The sequence below is a fragment of the Ovis aries genome, chromosome 13 (genome assembly GCF_016772045.2).
Source record: "Ovis aries strain OAR_USU_Benz2616 breed Rambouillet chromosome 13, ARS-UI_Ramb_v3.0, whole genome shotgun sequence".
Lineage (NCBI taxonomy): Eukaryota > Metazoa > Chordata > Mammalia > Artiodactyla > Bovidae > Ovis > Ovis aries.
In genome coordinates this window covers 22,969,756-22,989,644 of record NC_056066.1, presented here as the reverse complement: position 1 = coordinate 22,989,644, position 19,889 = coordinate 22,969,756, and the positions used below count along the sequence as shown (strand labels likewise).

General features: G+C 43.7%; 1 protein-coding gene across 6 annotated transcripts in view; it reads right to left on the bottom strand.

Annotated features, from left to right (window-relative positions):
* Positions 1–9,861: 9,861 nt before the first annotated feature.
* Positions 9,862–19,889, bottom strand: part of SPAG6 (sperm associated antigen 6) — a 111,131-nt gene continuing 101,103 nt past the window's right edge. For all 6 annotated transcript variants that reach the window (XM_060397326.1, XM_004014220.6, XM_060397327.1 and 3 more), the window contains 2 exons: positions 11,005–11,112; positions 9,862–10,543 (listed from right to left, as the gene is read on the bottom strand). The gene's annotated coding sequence lies outside the window, so the exon portion shown is untranslated. The remainder of the gene's footprint in view (positions 10,544–11,004; positions 11,113–19,889) is intronic.

Below are 19,889 nucleotides of genomic sequence, written 5' to 3'. Positions count from 1 at the left end.
TTTTTAAAATATTGCATTAAAATACTTATCTTGACCACTGAGTTTTTTGGCATCTCCTGAAATTCTGTGCACAAGGCACATAGCTCATTCACCTTGCCCTCATCCCAGGCCTGCAAAAATGGCAGAGGGACGTCAGACTCCTAGTTGTCCAAACAGAAGAGATGCAGTAGCCAAATGCATACACACAGGGGAACCTCGCTTGACTCTTCTACTCAGGAAGAAACCTGCATGTGGACCATTCCACCTTCTGTCTTGCCAAAGACGGGAAGAAAGAGCAAGAGAGAAAAAAGATGTCTGAAATGTTTAAAAAACACACATCCCTTTCTAGAGAAATCCACTCCGACGTCCTAAATTCAGTCTCTTGGCTGAATTTAGGATTTGGATTTGTTAGGACAGAAGAGGCAGAAAAGCATCTTTGTGCCACACTGAGGGTTAGCTCATGGATGGAAGGGTTTCTAAACTTTGTCGGGAGAGGATGAGAACAATTTAGAGGAAAAGCGTTGAAATGTGAATAGTACAAGGTGTCATGAAGGGAAAACCGTGGGGAGAAGTGTCTGGGTAAGACTGCCTCCTTTTGATTGGGAAGCTGGCAGGCATGTTTACATTTTTCTCCTTCCAAGGGCACAAGAGGGCACAGTGAGTCACTGGGTTCTATCTGGGGCAGCTGGCCCAGCCTGAGATCTTTCTAACAAGGGAGCCAGCCTTCCATTCCGTATTTCGAGATAAGGCCCCAAGTGCCAAGAGGAAATACCTAAAATGAGAGACTGTGTGTGAATATGTTTTGTAGACTAAATACATGCAATTGTGTAAAAGGCACTGTCATCACTGACTCAAGGCGCCGTGGATGTTGGATGGCTGGTAACATGTCTTTTCTTTGAACACTTTGGCTCAGCTGGATTCGGAGTCATTTGGGACATAGATTACAAGAGGAATGAATAGCGGCAAATCATCGCATTCAACCACTTGCCACCTTCCTCAGCCTGTGGCTCAGCCACAGGAATCTCAGCTCCAAGGCTGAAGGGGCAGGGAGGAAAGAGGAGAAAGAAAATTTTAAATGCATTCTTGCTAACAGAGTGAAGAATTAACTTTCCAAATAAAGCCACTTGGCATTAGTGACCACAGCTTCGGTGAAACCAGCTAAACCTGTCTGAAGACTTGGCATTAATTCACAGGGGAACAAGATTTAGTCAGATCCTGACTCTGAACTTTTACCAGCATTGTTACAGAACAACTCTGTACCTCAGTTTTCTCACCTGTAAAGTGGGTAGAGCCATAGTCATGACTGTAGGGTTGTTGTGGAGGTGAAATGAGTCAGTACATGTTAAGTGTTTAATACAGTTGCCAAGTAATTTGACTCACTGCTTTGGTGAACAGCAGCTGAGTTGTAATTTTCATACATTTATAAGTAGTTTTACAAACATCTTCAAATGCTTCATTAACCTCAGCCCTGTCCATCAAAGATTGCCATTTTCTTTCTTCCAATACACCTTCCTACCTCATGCCAGTATTCTTCATGTCATTGGACTGAGGACACGAGGAATCCTAAGTAGCAAATCTGAAAATCCAAGCAAAAAAGAGAAAGATTCAGTTCTTTTAGATCCCAGTCTCATTTTCTTGAAACCTAGCCAGGTGAGAGGTGTAGATCAGATTGGCTCTTCAGGACTGGGAATGGTGGGTGTGCCCAGATATATAAAACTCAGGAGACATTAAGGTCTGAGGTTGTTGAATGTCTAATGCTATTAAACATCACACCCTGCAGCTTCTGAGGAGAAAAAAAGTCCCAGTCCTTGGCCTTCACTGATGAACAAGGCCAGCTGCTGGGCCTTGTGTCCACTGAGTCAAGCAAGTGTGGAGGAGAGGGAAGAGGAGAAAAGGGCCTGGGCAAAAACCCCTGTCTTTGTGAAAAGAGGCTTCTTACTTGGGGAACATCCTCCAACTGGAAGGCCACATCCTGTGAAAGGCCAGGCTCCCCCTTGCCTTTGGCACTGGTGCCTGGACTGCACCCTGGTTCTTGTGAGGAGCCCGCTAGTTTCTCTACCTCTAAGATGGTGTGTTTGCCAAACAGAAGTGAAAGTGAAAGTCGCTCAGCCGAATCCAACTCTTTACAACCCCATGGACTCTATAGTCCATGGAATTCTCCAGGCCAGAATACTGGAGTGGGTTGCCATTCCCTTCTCCAGGGGGATCTTCCCAACAGGCGGATTCTTTACCAGCTGAGCCACCAGGGAAGCCCAAGGATGTACTGATATACTGAAGCCAAATTGTGTTTGCCAAACAGAGAGGAGATGCAGTTCCAATTCCAGGATGAAATACTGATTAGAGTTCACAGTGTCTATTGCTGACTTCAAAGTGACAGGTCTGGTGGCAAGAGCCCAAGGTCAGACTCACAAGAACCCGATTCTCTCCATGTGGCCATGGCCTAAGTGCTTAACCTGTCTGGGCTTCAGTCTCTTTGTCTGTGAATACAAATAACAAGGAGTTGTTACAAGGAAGTGGCAAGAACATTATTGGCTCTAAAGCCCTACAAAGAGGAAGGTGTTATATTGTGTCTCCTGTCAAAGCTCCAGGGGTTGAGGGAGGATCATGCCACAGAGGTCTTGCCTGGGGTCCAGTCTGGCACCTCAAAGTGGCTCAGCCCGTGGTGACAGATCCAGCAGCGTTCTGGGCCCTACTCTAGTGTTGCATCACCCCGGGAGGAACCGGGTAAGGCTGAGCTAGCACAATTCAAAAACTGCTTCCAGATTTGTACTGCCAGAGAGGACTTAGAGTTGTGGGTAGGGTTTCAGAGAGACAAGTTGGTACATGACTTTGATCTTTAGCAAGCTACAAAGTTTAACACAAAATACAAAAAGGGCAGATGTGTGAGGAGGTGCAGGTAGGGGAACAAGGGTGAGAGAAAAGAAAGATTCCATTAGCAAAGAACAATGTCCCAACAACCAGCTAAGCCTGGTGAAACCCTTCTTGGTGGAGGTGAAAGAGTTTTCGAGACAATCAGAGAAATACTGCTACTATCAGATTTCCAGGTGCTTCCTGGGCTCTAGGGACAGGAGGCCCTTAACAGCTGCCCACCAGCCACCACTGCCTGTCTCCACCTACCGTGGCAGAAAGAAGAGTTCAACAGAATGAATGTTACTCCTTGCAACCTCTAAGCCTGATTCTAAACAGGGAACTCAGGCCAAATTTCTCTTTAGAGAAGGCCAACTGCATGCTGTCTTCATAGAGCTCTGGCTGGGTGCAGGAATAATAATAAAAATCCATGCCAGTCCAGATGCCCACTGCTGCCCCCTCTCTTTGTCTGGCAGCTCAGGGCCCTCATCATTGCCTCCTCCCCCAGGCTCACTCTTCCAAACAGGTGACCTGGGTGCCAGCTGGTGAAAGCAGAGAGGGGAAAATGCAAAACCACAGTGTTAATGGTGCTAGCACTGATGCTGTGCCCTGACCACCAAAACTGGACCCTCCCCAACTCTGAGCCTCAATTAACTACTCTGGAGCCCATGTTCCTGCTACAGGAAACTGATTTGATCAGCAAAAACCCAATCTTGCCTCTGAAGTGACTTGGAGAAACTGCCTACTCTTCAAATAGACTTAGCATGCACAAGCATCCGAACTCTTATAAATTTTTTATCATTGTAGTGGACACGAAACTTGGTGACAACCACAGCTCACCCTAATCTAATCGACACTTCCGGTTGAATAGTGAGCGTCTTTTAACTGGGCCTCCCCGATGGGTTTACATTTTTAATTAAAATGGGTGCTAGCTTAACTGTTGCGGTTGTTTTACCTAAATCCTTATTTTGCATTTTGAACTTTCCTCTTGATGCAATTTAAGTGGGAATGAACCGAGTAAATGACCATTAATAATTTTAAATGTTCATAAACTCTCTAGGAAGTGGACAGCACCTATCATGGGCAGCTCTTTGCTGGCACCCAACTATTCGAATAAGCGGCAATGAGAAGACAAGAAACCACGAGGCAGCTCGTCTTGGCCTTCGATGGTGCCTTAGAAACCTGAATGACTGATTAGGTCGACGCTCAGATGGCCAGGCCTCCTCGAGCCTCCGACGGACCGGGCCTCCTCGTGACAGGGTGTGCGGCCTCCACCGCTTTTCCGAGAGGAGCGCAGTAGACCTCCTCCCGCGCCCCGGGCGCTTGGGTTCCGCAGGGCCTTCCCCGACTGATGGTTCCCGCCCCTGGGGAATGAAGAGGCCTTCTTTCGGCTCTGCCAGCCCTGGAAACCCTCAGCGGAGGCGCGGGCCTGAGTGTAGGGCTGCGCCGTCGAAGTCCGCGGGCGGGGAAGCGGGAGCTCTCACTCCGGGCCTTTTTCTGGCGACTCCCAGGGCCTAGCCATCCGCGAGCCCGCCGCCTGTAGGCCCGAGCAATGGGCGCAGCCAGCTAGGGGCTGGACTTCCGGGGCTTCGCGCAGAAACCCCAGTTCTCAGCATCCGGGGCGCTCTGGGAGTGTGCACCGCACATGCACCAGTCCACGCACTCACCCCAACCTCCGACCCTGGGGAGCGCTCGCTGAGCCACGGAGCAGCGGCTCCTCAGCAGACCGGCACCGCTTCACCGCGCGTGCGGCTTCTTAGGGATACAGGGAGGAGCGCAGCAGGCTGGCGGGGCACCGCATGGCCGGGACTACGATCGCGAGCGCCCGGGACGCTGGGGCTGCTCTCCCGGGCGCCGTGGAGCCGAGCCCTTCCGCAGCCCGCAGGGCTCGCCCAGGACCTGGGCCGGGTGACTTCGGGTCAAACCCGGAGCAGCTGCCCCCAGTTCTTTCAATCTCTCACACTGTTGCTTAAGCAGCAGGAGGTCGGGGATGGGGTGACGGGGGGATAGAGGCCAAGTCCCCTTGTAGCAGGGAGACAGATAGGGCGCACTAGGTGGCCGAGGATGAGGCGAGGGAAGGGCCGTCAGCTCAAATCTCTCATGGGTGATTTTAACACGCCGAGAGGCGCAGCATATGGTTTACGTGTTGGGCGGAGGATACAAAGAACGACTTTGCGCCGAGGGAATCTCCTGACACCAAAACCTAGCATTCCCGACTTCGTGGGGCCTGAGTGGCAGGAGACTGGATTTTTGGTTGAGTTGCAATTAGAGATAATTATGCCCCGGCCTGTCAGCTTATTAATATTTATAGCCTGGAGCGACAAGACCTTCGCTCCCTGGAGGCTGATTTTTCAACCCCAGGCACGGAGCCCGGATGTCTCCGCAGACAGGGGCTTCGCCAGTGACCCAACAGGAGAAAGTGCGGTGTGTAAAATAGAGCTCGTCCGCTTTCTGCGTTTCTAATTAAGTAAACCGTGGAAGTTGAGCCTGGGTATGGATGCGCCTCGCGGGTACCGCTGCCGGTGCTTCCCGAAGCGGCCGGGCCGGCACCTCGCAACGCCTCCCATCCAGCCCTCGGCCCGGCACCCGGCAGTGTGGGTTTCAGGAGCCCAGTTATTGTTTCTATTAATTAATTACGCAAACAATACCTTCCTGCAATAAGCTTCCAGCCACTGGGACAGCCAGGGTGTTGGGAACATGTTCCAATAACTAGGACTGAGGGGTGAGTGTCTTTTACGCTCCCTCCCTCTTCTTAGAGAGCCTGAGGGGCGAGTAGTAGTAGTCAACGCCGCTTGGCTTTGGGATAGTTCTGCAAAAATGCCCACGTCGGGGTTCTGTCTGCATCTGCGGGGCGCCCCGCTGCGTTCCTCCTTCTGGCGTGGTCCTAGGGCGTCGGCGAAGCGAAAGAGGCTCTCTGCACCCCGCATCGCACCCCGGACCTGGGTGGCTAGCCGGATTGGCGACGAAGCAAGGGCTGCGCCGGCCGATCCCGCAGGGGCCTCCACCCGGGGCGTCCGGCTCGGCCAGCAGGCTGAAGCTTTTGCAAAGGGTCCTTCGCACAGCATCTGATTTCTGCTTTCCCCGAAAGGCTGACGGGGACCTGGAGGATGCGCGTCTATCGGCCGGGGTCGGGGGGAGGGGCGGCGTCCGCGCGGCCCATTCTCAGGTAATAAACGCTCGGTTCCGCTGGGGCGCCGCTGCGTTCCCATGGCAACGCAGCGCCTCGCGGATGCCCCGGAGTCCCGGCTGCAGGAGGCTGCGCTGCAAATGGAGCTCTTCGCTGTGGCCGCCGCGGCAGCCAGCCTCTTCCTGCTTCTGGTATTCCTCGTCTTCGTCTCGGTCTACGTCGGCTCTGGGCCTCTCCACCAGTCTCTGTCCCAGAACTGTTAAATGCGAAAAGAAATCTGTCGTTGCAAGGGGTGCTCCTGATGGGGATGCACACCACAAAGGAAGGTACCTGCTACACCCTGCGGGTACTGAAGCGGTCCTCGCCTCTGCACCCCGGCCCAGATGTGGTGACACAAGACACGGCTTCACAGTTCATCGCCCTGAGGGCTGGTTAGCACCGATATCAATCAATGAGGAAGGCTCACTGGGTATTAAAAGGGTGATCAACAGGCTCTTATTATAATGATAATGAATTGTAGCATAAAAACATATTTATCAGAGACATGCATGGCATTGTAAGCGAGTTTTCTTCACACACCATCTCTCTATACACACATACTCACACCTGCTAAGAAAACGTTTTTGGCAGGCATGAAATGAATTTTTCTATTTACCCACATAAAGACTGTGTGTGACTCTTGACTGGTGGAGTTAAACAGGACGGAATAGTGGCACTACATAATTTACAATGAGGAATCTGCTACTTCAGAAATAAAAGCTATACTGGTTATTCAGTCCATTGCTGTTTTTATGTGTACAACCTTTTTAATGGGTTAGCCCAGTTAAAAAACAATCATGGTAATGATGATAATCTTCAGTTTTATTACGGGAAAGTAAATATGATAGAAGGGTAATCTATTCAATGTTAATGTCCAGTAAATTAAAACACTTTCTTTTTTGTGGGTAATTTACACTTACTGCTTAAAATAATGTATACCAATGTTATTTTTGTTTTCTTGACATTCCAGCAGGGTCTTGGGTGACTGCCATATTATCCATTCCCTACCCCTTCTTATCCTGCCTTTTTATATTTTTAAAATAAGTTTAAAATTTTTTAGAATAGTTTAGGCTTGTCAAAAAGTGGCAGAGCTTTCCTGTTCCCAGTCGCAGTTTCCCCTATTGTTAACATCTTGCATTAATGAGGTATTTTTGTCACAACTAATGAACCAAAACTACTATATTGTTATAAACTAAACTACATACTTCATTGGAATATCATTCAAATTTTTTCTTTTTTCTGTTCTTAGATCCCATTCATGATATCACATTACATTTAATTCTCATGTCTCCTTAGGCAGTGACAGGTTGTCAGACTGTCCTTGTTTTTGATGACCTTGAGAGTTTGAAGATCTGTTTAAACTGTGGTATAATTTACAGATAGTGAAATGCATAGATTCCAAGTTATAGTGTTATGAATTTTGATAACTGCATATACCTTATATAATCCACATTTGCATAGAAAACATCAGTCCTATATTTGAAATGTCACAAAAAAATGGTTTCCATGTATTTGTATAGCTTCTCCCACAAAGATACACAATATACTAAAAATTTCCCCAAATATTTCAATTCCAACTTAATATTTAAAATTTTTCAGTTCCAAAGGATATTAAAGAGCTATTAACCTACTGTTATCTTAATGAGCTATTGATCTCTTAGTTCAATAATCTTAATTGATGCTACTCATCATTCTTTATTCTAGAACGTTTTCTTCTCTATGGAGAGTAGTCTAGGCATGCTCCGTAAGAAACCAGACAAATTGAGGGATGAGTCAATCTGAGGACGCTTACAGGGATGGCTTAGTAATTTTAAAAAGCAGATTCTTCATTTTTAAGTTCCTAATACTGAAGTGATGATTAATGCACTCATTCATGGGAACTGTTTTTAAATACATTTCAGCAATTTTGTCATAGCTCACTGATTCTCCTTATTTAAAAAAAAAAAGCTTCACATTTCCTTAAGTCCTTAAGAATCTGACACATGGTATAACCCTCAAACATATATATTTTAAGTGATATGAAGTAACTTATAACTGGGAAAGGAAAGAAAGGTCTTATACCCTTGTGAACATGGACACTATAACCCAGGATGTGTAACAAGTGCCATTTTTCCAAAAGCCTTTGCTCACTTCATGTCTCTGTGTCATATTTTGGTAATTCTCACAATATTTCAAACTTTTTCATGATTATATTTGTTATGATAATATGTGATCCATAATTTTTGATGTTTTACTACTATGAGCTGCTAGAGGCTCAGATGATGGTTAGCATTTTTTTAGCAATAAAGTACTTTTAACTAGGTGTGTACATTTTTAAAACATAATGCTATTGTACACTTACAGATTATAGTATAGTGTAAACATAACTTTTATATGCACTGGGAAAATGATAATGTGTGTGACTCACTGGATCACATTATTTGCTCTGTTACAGTGGTACATAAATGAACCTGCAATATCTCTGAGGTACACCTGCAATAGAATCTTATTTCCTCTCATTTCTGTGGTATTTCATGCTAGCAGGTTCAGTGGATCATATTTTTATGGATAGTAATATAGAGGAATAGACATCAGAGAATACGTAAAATTTAAAGGCCAAGTTTCTCCTCATTACTATTCACTATTCACGCAGGGCTATTTTTAAGAACCCCAGTAGGGTTCTTCAACATTTAGTTGAAGGTGGTCATGTCAGACGATGCTTCTGTCAGTAATTCCAGAAGCTGCCTTCCAGAAGCAATTTTTGGATATTATAGCTTTTAGAGTCAGGCCATTTTGTGTCAACACAATTTGGGCCCCATGTTACCTTCCCAGTCTACAAGTAAAAACCAAGCCAACAAGGGCAGAAGACTGTTCAAAAGGTATGGGTAGCAGTAAGTAAATGACAAAAGAAGATGCAAAGATCTGTGTAACTAGCTTATTTTCCACCCATTCTAAAGAAAAAAGTCTCAGTTCCTACCCAAACCAAGTAATATCAACAAATAACCTCCAGAAAAATAATTCTAGGGAGGAAGAGAATGAATTTTTTTGGAGAAGTAATGCCCTTTTAATGAAGCCTACCTTTATATATAGCTAAGAAAAGACAATGTTAAACAAGTTAGCATCTGTGATATTTGATTATTTGCCTGAATTTGGATAAGTTATGACTATCAGAAAGGATGTCAGAAACAGTCTGTGTTTTTCTACATGCTTACAAATTGTATTTCAGCAGCTGTCACTCATGGCTGAGTGTTTGGCTGAGCAGAACCATGGAATCCTGTGTGCACTGGGTCAGGCAGCAGTGACTAACAAATGTGGCCTCTGAGATTAGATAGCCAGGTCTATATCTAGTGCCACCACTGACCTGCAGGTGACCTTAAGCATGTCCCTCAACTGTGCCCTCAACTGTAAAATGGGATATTAATATCAACTTTATAGAATTGTTGTGAGGGTTAAATGACATATGAACCTAACACTCAGAATAGGGAGCACGTAAGAATCATTTAATAGTGATAAATATTATCATTATTTTTACTGTTATTAATTTTTGAATAGCTGCCACAGCCAGGTAATATACTGCAATTTTCAGTAATGTAAAAATCAGATATGTTAGTGCATGAAGCCTGAAGATCGAATCCCTAGGTTTGAGCCTGTTTGACCTATCTATTGTAATTAACAAGTTCTTATTTCTGGCCTATAATATTGATTGTCCTAAATGCTGTTGATTTTGCTGTGTTCTTTTTCATTATCACAAAAGAGATACAAATGAAAAGGAAATATAACTCCTGGCATGCCTTTCACAAGCCCCAAGTGGATAAGCTGTGTGATCACACAGCAATCCTGACACCATTCCCCTAGAAACACTGAAGAAAGGACACCTGCAAAGTCTCCTCCACTTTCTCAACAGTTTAATGAGTAATGACCATGTGTCAGCTCTGTTCGGAGCTGACTATTCATAAACAGATGCAGTCCCCACCCTCAAGAAGCTTACAGTTCACTGGGGCAAGATACAAAAGAAAACATGCAATTAGCAGACAGGATGAGTGCCATGATAGAGGGGGGCACAAGCAGAGAATGAGCTTACCTGAGCCCAGACAGAGGGGCACAGGGAGGAAGGCCCAGGGAAGATACCTAATGTAGGTGTTGAGGAAAAATGTCACATTGATCCAGGTGAGTAATAAGGAATGCTGAGCTGAGAAGGATGGAGAGAAGGGATGAGGCTCCAGAGGAAGAAGAAACAAAGCCTGGCCATCAATTGGATATGGGGAGTGAGGGAGAGCAGAGGGGAAAGGAAGACCCCAGTTTTCCATTTGGGGGACTGGATGGATGGTAGAGCTGTTGATCGAGGGTAACTCCGGAGAAAGAGCAGGTTTGAGGAGGAAGATGTCTTGTCTGATCTCAGGCACAAAAGTTTGAGGTGTCCAGGAGACATGAACTTGGAGATGTCCAGTCTATAGATGGATACCTGGGCGATACCTGACTTGGAAGCATGATGAAAGTATGATTTCCAGGTGTTCTAGAGCGTCCTATATGGTCATCCCTATAATCTTAACCCTCTTAGGTCAGGGAAATTTCCTGTAAAAAGTAGAGTTACAGTTTTCATGTATAGGAAAATAGCATTCACTCTGTAGAACATCACTTTTTAACTAAATTGAACACATTTTCCAATCCTAAAACAAAGTATGTGCAGAATTATAGTTAGTTCCCTCATTTAGCATAAGATGTTTATTATAAAATGTCTCAAGGAGTTTTAAGAATTGTGAAAATGGATTACAGTAAACACATTTCACTCCCGCCAGTTTCTTTGCTTATTCTAGAACACTAGGAGCCAAAGTATGAAGTTCTAATACCTATGAACAAAGAAATCACTCTCGCTGATTCAGATGGCCTGATTAGGGTGGGTGTTGAGGGAGACAGGAACCCATAGCCTAGAACAGAGATGATGTGACATGGCAGGTGAGAGCTTGGGCATCAGAGTGGGAGGGGAAAGCTGAGTCCTGGCAGGCTTTACTATTTCATAGTGGACAAGGCCATACCTCCAAGCCTCAGTTTCTTCTTTAAATATTGGATACAACATTAGTGCTTTTCTTACTTCTTATGAAGATTCAACCAGGTAATCCATGTCATAGCCTTGGCACAAATACCTGCAACATAGAATGTTTCAGTAAGTTTAGCTATTTCTTATAGATGACCCACTTAACTATCTTGGGGCTACATTTTATTTAGAATAAGTTGGTATCTCTTGAGTTATTTACTTCTCAAAGTCTGGTTTCTTCCAACAGGCCACCTTAGGATTTGCTGTTTATTGTTCATAGAATTGTGATTGCATTTAAAATAAATGATACTAGAAGGAATGGCCTTACTGATTTCAGTATGGCCTTACTTTTACAATAATAAAAACAGATATAAAGTTTTAGGCATCATTTCTTAGGTAAATTGAGACCATGCTCCACACTTCTCCTGAGCTCTCATGGCAACAGTAACAAAAGCCTTTTTCCCTGTTAGATGAAGACGATGTTTTCTGACTTTTGGTTTAGTCGACTTTTCCATCCACTCTCTCACCATCTCTGAAAAAGGCCTGAAGGTTGAACTCTGCAGACTGGAAAGTGAAGCCAGTGTTTGTGTCAGTGACTTGCTGCGGCACTGGGAGCTTTGGTTAAACACAAATATAAACGCTGCTTCTTTGAGCTCTGAAACTGACACACTACAACTCTGCTTCAAAAGAAAGCACAATTAACAATTTTGTTTAAGTTGGCATTTGGCAATAAGGACGTATGGCCAACATCCCTGCCAGCTCACGCCTAGGAGGGAAGACGTCTGGGAGCAAGGCCAGTGAGAGGTTGGGCCTGGTGGGAAGACTACCACTCTGCATCGGAGGCCAGGGCCTTTCCAGTGTGAGAAGGGCTCAGGAGAGCACACTGGGCGCAGGGTCCAGGAGGAGTGTGGTTCTCAAGTTCAAGCGTTCTGTCCTCAAACTCTTTGGCAGCAATGCATCATGCAGGGTCTGTGAGGGTGCAGCAGACAAGCTTCCCCTCCTTCTCACACGAGACTGACACTGTGTCTTCTGCAGCTCCCAACTTTTCTTGTAAACTCAGTATCCAAATCTTGTGTTGGCTGGTTATTGTCCTTGAGTTAAAAAAGAACTCCAGAGTAAACTGAGGGGTGTGAGGTTAGGAAGTAAAAGATGCTGGAATCTGGCATAATGACTATTTTTGAGGCAGAAAAGTAAATATATAACAAATAAATATTTGTTGAACGCTGAGTCACTGCCTAGATACATGTCTGTTACTTCCTAAGCATGATAATGTATGAAGACGCATATATTATCCCATTTTTGACAGGTCAAAGTGAGTCACATCAAATTAAGCAAAGAAGTCACTCTGGGCTGGAATTTCAGATCCTTTAATAATGAGTTGTGTACACACACACACACCACTCAGTATCAAGAATACCATTTACATGCCAATCAAAACTACAGTGAGGTACCATCTCACAGCAGTCAGAATAGCCATCATCAAAAAGTTTACAAATAACAAATGCTGAAAGAATATGGAGAAAAGGGAATCCTCCTAAGCTGCTGGAGGGAATGTAAATTGGTGCAGCCAATATGGAAAAAACTAAAAATAGAATTGCCGTATGATCCTGCAATCCAACTCCTGGGTATATATACAGAGAAAACTACAATTCAAAGAGATACATGCACCCCCTATGTTCACAGCAGCACTACTCACAATAGCCACAAAAATGGAAGCAGCCTAAATGTCCATCAACAGATGAATGGATAAAGAAGATGTGGTTTATATTCAATATATACAATGGAATACTATTCAGTCATTAAAAAGAATGAAATTATGCCATTTGCAGCAACACAGATGCAACTAGAGATTATCATACTAAGTGAAGTAAGTCAGAAAGAGAAAGACAAATGCCATATGATAGCGCTTATATGCAGAATCTAAAATATGACACAAATGAACATATCTATGAAAAAAAATAGACTCCCAAACACAGAGAACAGACTTGTGGTTGCCAGGGATTAGGGGGCTCGGGAAGGATGGAGTGGGAAGTTGGGTTAGCAGGTGTAAGCTATTATATATGGAATGGATAAACAACAAAGTCCTACTGTATAGCATAGAGAACTATATCCAGTATCCTACGATAAACCATAATGGAAAAGAACATTAGAAAAAAATACATATGGGTATAACTGAAATCACTTTGTTGTACAGCAGAAATCAATACAAAATAAATTGAAAAAATAAATTTAAAAAGAATATCATTTATAGGATCTTTCTTGACAAAGATGCAGAAACTAAGTGATGGGTATCATATATACTAAATGTTAAATTGCATCCTGGTTTTATACTAAGCAGAAAGAGTAGAGCAAATTACCAGACTTCTTATTTTTCACACAATTGCTTGCCTAGGATTATTTCTACTTCTTGGAAACAGCTTGAACTATATAAGCTACACAACTGCATTTAAAGAAAAATCATTTTCAGTATAATCCCAGCAACATCACATAAGACACTTTCAGGATTTGCTGTCACCTGGAATAAAATACAGACAGAAGCACAAGCTTGCGTGAGAAAGGGAAGTGCCAAATCAATGCACAACTTTAGTATTGGTATTAGTCCACTGTATACAGAATTACATTTTTTAAACCAAAGCCTGGCATCTGATCTGGTAGAAGCACATGAGAGGAATAGGGCAAATATTTAAAACCAGAACAGTCTCAGAAAGTTTGGATGGTCGTTTCACTGAATTATTAAGCGTGAGGAAAGTATTTGGGGATAATTTGGACATGCCTGTACATTCTGTTACTACTGATTTTAATTGTACCTTTTCAGTTCTTGTTCTGTATACCTGCCTGTTTCTTAGAAACCTAAAACAACTATTAGTAGTGGCAATTCAACTTGAGAATCTTAAACCTTAAAATAGTAAATGTTAAACTTCAGATAACATACTGCTAGTTTTTCCCCAAGATACTTCAAAGACTATGTCTACAAAGGCACTGGAAAACTGTGTATTGAATAATGTCAATGTGGGCAGACATAGTGGAAAATCAGATAGGAACATCTTTCCCTTTGGTTTAAAAATCTGTATTTTCTCTGAATTATGTGGCTAATTGTATTTATTCTGAATTTCAGTTACTGCCAGATATGTCACTATTTGCTTGATTTGAGGGAAATATTAAAAGAACTCAGAGAATCATAATACCTGAAAAAAATTATTTACTGAGTACTTAACTATGTGCAAGCTTTGGTACTCAGAAAAAGAACAAATAGCCAAATCACCTTATGGCAGATTAGTTACTGGCCTCAAGAGGTCTCTGAGAAAACAGAATAGTAGTAAGGGGATGGTGGGAATACAAGGTGGGATGGTTTTGACGTTCCAGGAGCTGAGGTCAGCAACTCGCCCTGGCCCTCTGAAGCACACCCAATAAGTGGCTGAGTGACAGCACCCAGCATGGTGCCTGCCTCACTGCTCTGCTTCTCAGGGATCAAACCTTCCAAGAGTCTCCACTGAAGGATACTGCTCAGGAGTCAACAGAATATATGGCACAGTTGAAAATATACTTCGTGGGGATAAAGATAGGTAGTCATCTTCAGGATGAGTCTAAACTCACAGCAATCTGTTTCTGCTAAGTTCTTTTCTTTTTTTTTTAACTGGAGTATAGTTGATTTTCATTGTTGTATCAGCTTCAGGTATACAGCAAAGTGAATCAGCATTGTTGTTGTTCAGTGGCTATGTTGAGTCCAACCCTTTGCGACCACACGCCCTGTAGTATGCCAGGCTCCTCTATCCTCTACTATCTCCTGGTGTGTGTGTGTGTGTGTGCGTGTGTGTGTGTGTGTGCGCACGCGTGCGCGTGCATGCATGCACACACATTCAGTCTTGTCTGATTCTTTGCGGCTAGATGGACTAGAGCCCACCGGAGTGTGCTCAAATTCATGTCCAGTATCAGTTACATATATATATATATATATATATATATATATATATATATATATAATCCACTCTTTTTTAGGTTCTTTTCCCATGTAGGCCATTATAGAATACAGAGTAGAGTTGCCTGTGCTATACTGTAGGTCCTTACCAGCCATCTACTTCATATACAGTGGTGTGTATATGTTAATCCCAATACTCAATAAGGTTTTAATGTCAAGTCTTAATAGAAGATATGGGAGTGCAAAGCACAGGAAAGCAGGCACTGGAAAAGCTACAAACTGTAAGCTAAATATGCATTCTTTGAATTAAAAGTGAGTATTTGCTTATTTACATATTCCAAGTGTTTGATATTAGCCAAGTTACTAACTACTCTGTGCCTCTTTTTCCTCATCTTCAAAGTGGGATATTATTAATATCTACCTCACAGGGTTCCTGTGAGGATTAAACGAGATAATTCATGTAAAGGACTTGGAACATTGCCTGCTACATAGTGCTATTATATTTTAAGCCAAAATAAAAACAGTGGCTGAAGTAGAGATGTTAATAAAAGGGAATAGATGCAATTTAAACCGTTTGATTTGGGAGAAAGGCAGAATTTGTGTTCTAAGTTTCATTTTTATCTTTTACTTATTATTCATGTGAGAATTATTTACTTATTATTATTCATGTGAGAATCCTGGTGGTCCCACTGTTAAGAATCCTCGCTTCCACTGCAGGTGGGTCTGGTTCAACTCCTAGTCAAGGAGCTAAGATCTAGCATGTCTCACGGTGTGGTCAAAAAAAAAAAAAAGGGTCCTTGCCTCTTAGAGATTCAAACTGAGGTGTTAGTGGATGAAATGATATGATAGCTGGGATTTGCTTAAAAAATAAGACAGTGGGTTACGGCTGGAGAAGGAAGGAGGATAGAAAGGAAACAAGATTGGCCATATGTTAATGGCTATTAAAGATGGCAATAGACATGGAAAGCTTCATTACACTCACCTCTACTTCTGTATATGTTCAAACCAACACTAATTTTTTTTTTAAATAATAAAGTCAGTAGCTACTATCTGTTCTTATGTATAAATTCTCTGGTGGAGACTGAATGTTCAATTTTTGTTTTCAAACTAGGCAAGCATGAATTTATGTCAACCTGATGCAGGAATCATGTTGCTACGGCAACTCTTCATCACATTAAATGATCGTAGAGTCAAAATGGCAGCAGGCTTTCTCCAGGGGATGATCTGAGCATTGGAGAGAGAAAGCCATTCCAAAGACCCCTCCCAGCCACCCCCATACCTTCAAAGAGCCTCCATCTCCCACCTACCATAAGGGATTGAGGAGTATAGATATCAACTGAGTTGTGAGTCCAGAAAATTAGATGATGAGCAGCCCCTGGTGCAGACTCTTAGAAGAAGTCACCTAAATTCTCAATCTGTCAACTGGATTTCACGTGAAGTAGTTCAGGTGAAAGTGAAAGTGAAGTCGCTCAGTCGTGTCTGACTTTTGCGACCCCATGGACTGTAGCCTGCCAGGCTCCTCTGTCCATGGGATTTTCCAGGCAAGAGTACTGGAGTGGGTTGCCATTTCCTTCTCCAGGGGATCTTCCCAACCCAGGGATCAAATCCAGGTCTCCCGCATTGTAGGCAGATGCTTTACCGTCTGAGCCACCAGGGAGATCGTTCAGGTGAGGGCTGCCAGTTGACAAGCAATAAGTTCTTTGTAAGAAAACAGACCATCAGTTTCTTCCCTTTATGCCCTTTTTCAACATGTGCAACTGGGTCAATAAGAAACAAAGCCCAATCCCAGCTTCCTGCAGGTGGGACTCTTTCCACAAAGGCCCACCGTGCACTTTTAGAATCACAAGGAAACCATCAGGTGGCCAGGATCTGTGGACATCATTAAGTCCATGGCCCTGCCCTCAGAAGACTTTCTCTATGACATTCCATATGTGACCTGAACAGCCACATGAAGACAGAGGGACCCCAGGTAAGCAGCAGGAGGGTTCATTCCATGACACAGAACAGGCCATCTCAGCTTTGCTCCTTGGAGAGACTGGCTATGGTCCCCACCTTTCAATCTGTTTGTAAGAAACCATGGCAAGTTGTATTACCTCTGTGTGTATATTTCCTCACTGTGGTTCCCTCAAGGTTGTGATGAGAAGGAAATAAGACAAAATATGAAGAAAAGCCCCGAAGAATATCTGGATGATTGCTACTCATGAGAACGGGGGGGGGGGGATTATAAAGCCACTTAAATCATTGTTTTTCCCCCCTTCTCTTCTTCCTTCCCTCTCTCCTTCCTTTCTCCCTTTCTTTCTGTCTTAAAAATTCTACAAACCAGACTGAGATTTCTAGCATGTTCCATTTCTAGTAGTTTCCTCACATTTTTAACAATTAGTTTAAGTTCCTGGGTGTTAATAAGCACCTAATACATGGCACACTAGTCTTTGAATTCAATCATCCATCAAATTCCCTGCTAGGGCCTCTCACACTAACTCACAGTGCTGTCTTTCTCCTTCAATCTCCCTCCAGCCAATCAAATCCAATACTTTGTCATCCATGCTATTATGCTGCATCTCTGAAAATTGCCTACACTGTACAACCTGGAAAGCTAGTTACCTGGAATTTCATCTATTAACAATCAAGAAATCATCTTTATAATAGAAGTAATGAAATGTTTATTTTGGCTGAGTCAACATGGAGGATGTGTTTTTTGTTTTTTTTCATGTTTTCCCAACACTTGGTGCTGGCTGCAAGAAACCTCCCACATCCTGCTTGGCATCAGGGATTCGAAACATTTTTAAAGTGATGGAACGTCTGTGCTGGTGTGTATTTTAATATTGCTCCATGGTTTTGAACAGGCTGTTTTTCAAGAGGCTGCTTCTGTTCTCTGTTTTTTAATTATTATTATTATTTCAGGTAGAAATGCTGACAAGTGCAAACAGTCTTTATTCAAAGCTCTTTATTTATTTTTTTCATTCTTGAAAATGGTCCTTCCCAATCCTGTCTTTGGTTTTCAGAATGCATGATGCTTGTCAGGCCTTTGAATGGTGTGTTAATTATAAATTGATTGAGCATGTCTTCATTTAGTTACCACAGCATGCTGGCTGTGGGGAGGGAGGCACGTTCTCCTGAGAGCTCACCGTGGGGCAGAAGCCCCTGAGCAGAGACAGGCTGAGCCCTGAAATACAGCACACACAGCAGGGAGCCTGCAGGAGGGAGAATGTGGACCAGAGTCTCCAGTGAATCCAAAGGGCAACAGGGATCCACTTTAAGTCCTAGAGCAGTGACATGAGAGCCTGTTGAGAGCCATCATCTTGTGGTCTCCTTGTGACTTAGGTTAAGTCTATAACAATCCAATCAGATCATAAAGTAATCTGCTTGATGGCCGTGCAGTCAAATGGCAAATAATGGTCTAGATAGGGCTCACATCTAAATCTAAGATGTGTCAGTATTAGACAAAGGAACTAACACACTGTGAACACACTCAACCCAATTATTTTTAAAAAGCAGTGGAACACCTCCCTCATTTCTAGGAAAACTATATCAAGGATTTGTTGAGGAGAGGGTCATCCGGAATTAAAGAACTTTGTGAAGAAGATCACTGTCTCCTAGTCATGTTTGCCATCATCATGGAAAACAGACAAAACTCTGAACTTCATGCAACACTTTGCAAAATCCTGTACAAAGAAGAGGAAGCCTTTGCACAAAAGAAGTTTGAACTCCAACTCACAAAATACCTACAGAGGTGTGAAAAAGATACAAGATCCATCATCCAGACTATTCACACACTGCAAATGTAGAACTTACATCCCAGACCCACCAGTTTGGGAGTAAAAATGGTGTCCAATCAACAGTCTAAACCTCCTATTTCTCCAGACACGGTATCACTTGCTCAGCAGGGGCCCAGTCTTCCCCTCAGATCCCTAGAATCCCCCCAAATGTTTTCCGGACTTTGGGGTGGGGGAGGGACTGTTGGGGAGAACGGGAGTTGCCTCTCTAGGTTGCCAAGTCAGTTGTACAATCGTCCTTCTCTTCTGCCTTCATGGCAGCTGTGGTGCATGGCTGGCGTGTAGGAAGCTGGGAGCTACAGGGCCGGCTCAGTCCACAAGTTGCTCCCTGAAGCTCTGTGTTAAGTTTGCCTCCCCTTTCATGACTGCTGACATTGCCTTTTTTGCTCTCTGTGTTCTGTGGAAATTTCAGTGAAATAGTTCTTCATTTTAATCCCCTCCTATCATCCACTGTAGGGATTCCCAGGTGGCTCCGTGGTAAAGAATCCACTGCCAATGCTGGAGATGCAGGAGACTCAGGTTTGATCCCTGGGTCGGGAAGATCCCCTTGGGGAGGAAATGGCAACCCACTCCAGTATTCTTGCCTGGGAAACCCCACGAACATATGAGCCTGGCAGGCTACAGTCCATGGAGTAGCAAAGAGTTTGACATGATTGAGCGACTGGCCACACATCATCCAGTGTAATTTTTATAAGCAAGTGTTCTGATGCCAGACAGACTTGGAATTTGGGCCCCAGACACCCTTCTCTCTCTCTTCGTGGTCTAGGGCAAGACCACTGTAGACCGCAAGAGTGGCCACTGAGCCTCAGTTTTTCCAGCTGTAAAATGGGGATGATCATAATAGTGCCTCTGTAACTGGGATTTCCTCAAGGCTAAACTTATCGATCCATGTAAAATGCTAATCCTGTGCCTGATCCTGATCAGGCTCTCAGTAAACATGACCTGTTTCTGTCCATGCTGCTATAGCTGCTATTGCTATAGCTGTTGTTCAGAAGACAGTCTTCTTCATGCAGGCATTCGGCCATCAGTCCAGGGGGACAGGAAGAGAATGATTTGCATGGCCCACACTGTGTTATTGGAAAAACCCAGCCCCATAAAGCACCTAGCAGAGTGCCTGGCACGTGGCATCTGCTCAGCAAGGCTGATTTCCCCTGTGGAAATGGTCCTTCCATTCTTTTCACATGTATCTGTCACCAG